Raw genomic sequence first — 2,444 nt, 5'->3', positions numbered from 1 at the left:
CCCGCAGATGGAGCACACACTTACCTAGGCAGCCAAGTAGCGGCAGCACCCAGGATGTGCTGAGGTGGCCGGGAGGTCCGGGGGAACCAGGGCCTCAGGCTGACAGCAGGGCAGCAGTTGCGGGAGGCTCAGGGCCAGGCACAGCTGCCACTGTCCAGTGGCTGAAACATCAGCACAAACTGCCTGGCTGCCTCCCAGAGGGGCAGCAGAAGGTCGCCAGTCTTCGGGAGGCCACGGACGGGCAGCTCTGTAACCACCCAACAGGTTCATCTTGCCAGCTGCCTAGAGAGAGCTGATTTATCAAGACAGGGGAATTGCAATGGAGAAAGAGTAATCCATGCACAGTCAGCTGTGCAGGAAATATTATTATTACTCAAATGGGTCTCCCCTAGCACTTGTGGATTGGAGTTTAACAAGGATAATTTTGCAGGTAAGGGCTCTCCTCATGCCTACATATGTATTTGACTAACAGTCTTCTGAAAATGATTCAATCAGAAAAGCCCGTTTTAGTCAGAGAGCACTATTCAGCACTGTTATATCTGGAGGAGCGAATGCTTTTTTGGGGGAGAATAATAAAAAAGGAAAATGATGGGGAAAAGAATAGAAAAGTGAGTTGTCTGCCGCAGAGAGTGGAAGAAACCAGCCCAGTTAAGGTTAAGGGCTCTCCGAGAGCTGTCCAGGACTGGAACTGAAATTGATAGTGCTCTGATGAGGGTAAGAACACCACAGCTCTTGTCTCACATTGAATTAGATAAAACAACAGGACACAGGTGGAGTTGTTTTAAGGAGCAGAGAGTTTAATAGGCAAGAAACAAGGAAGAACAAAGAAGGAAGAAGCTCCCCTGTACAGACACAGAGGGAGGAGGGACTCCAAAGCCAAGAGATGGAACCCAAGTGGGGAGGAAACAAGCCAAGTATACGTAGAGGCTGGAGGAGGCGGTGTCTGATTTGCACAGGGCACAGTGGATTGGTTTGACAAGGTATGTCATTCGCTTAGCCCACGAAAAAGCGGGCCCAACTACTCTAGTCTTTTAATATGCAAACGAAGGACGCCATGATGTTCTACACACGTGGGGATATGTGGGGGTGGCCATGTTGCCAGGAACATGTAGGGCAAGGGCAAGAGGGCACAGGAATCGCCATGTTTGGGTGGACCCAGTTTCTAATGGCCTGCATTTGCATATCAAAGGTTGCCAGCCAAGCCCTAAGAGCCAAAGCTCTAAGAGCCTGGGCTTTCCTTCTAGACAAGAAACATTTCTAGAGCAGCTTTAATAGAAATGAAAACTTTTCCTCTCTATTTGCCTAAAATAATTTCTTAATAACTCCTACCACAAAAGCAGCAAAGGGACCTAAGAAATGGCAAAAGGAGTCTAGGAGTCTCAGAATAGAAGAGGTGAATACTAGTACAGAGCAAACAGTGTGGAGTTCAGATGTATTCCAGCCTGCTGTCTTGCTAGCTGGCACATACACTGCCTATAGACTTGAATCAAGGAATTGAATGCAAAGACAAACAAAACATAACAACAAAAACATTTTAGGCACTGTTACGCGCTTACAAATCGGTAAAAATGGTCGATGTTACTGTGTTGTGTTCTCTCTACAGTTAAAGGAAAAAGAAAAGAAAAGCTGGAGGCCAGGCTTGGTGGCTCATGCCTGTAATCCCAGCACTTTGGGAGGCAGAGTCGGTGGTTCATGAAGTCAGGAGTCTGACACCAGCTTGGCCAACACAGTGAAACCCCGTCTATACTAAAAGTACAAAAAAACAGCCAGGCCTGGTGGCGGGCGCCTGTAATCCCAGCGACTCAGGAGGCTGAGGCAGGAGAATGGCTTTAACCCAGGAGGTGTAGGTTGCAGTGAGCCGAGATCGCGCCATCGCATTCCAGCCCCGGCGACAGTGCCGGACTCCGTCTCAATAAATAAATAAATAAATAAATAAATAAATAAATAAATATTCCGTAAAGTGCTGGCAGGTGCCTGTGGGTCTCAGCACTGTGGGAGGCTGAGGTGGGAGGAACACTCAACCCCCGGAAAGTCGAGGCTGCGGGGACCTGAGATGGCGCCCCTGCCCTCCAGCCGGTGCGACAGAGCCAGACCCTGCCACATTCAAAAACACAATAAAAGAAAGAAAGAAAAGGAAAAGAAAAAGAAAAAGAAAAGAAATACCTAGAAAATAACACAAGGAAATTTTTGGAGGTGATGGAGATGTTTATTACCTCGATCGTGATGATGGTTCCGTGGGTTTACGCCTATGTCCGAACTCGTCGAACGGTACAGATTAAGGAAATCCATTTGGCTGGTTGTGTTTTGTATAGCAATTCCACCTCAATAAAGCTGTGACATCACACACACGCGAGCGTGGTACAACTTACATAGCCGAGTTCACCTTTTTAAAAGCGAATTGTTTTGGAGGTTTTAGGGACATGCACAGAGTTGTGCAACCATCA

The sequence above is a fragment of the Gorilla gorilla genome, chromosome Y (assembly GCF_029281585.2).
Source record: "Gorilla gorilla gorilla isolate KB3781 chromosome Y, NHGRI_mGorGor1-v2.1_pri, whole genome shotgun sequence".
In the NCBI taxonomy this organism is placed as follows: Eukaryota; Metazoa; Chordata; class Mammalia; order Primates; family Hominidae; genus Gorilla; species Gorilla gorilla.
The sequence above is the reverse complement of the archived record's forward strand: the minus strand, read 5'-3'. Positions refer to the sequence as shown.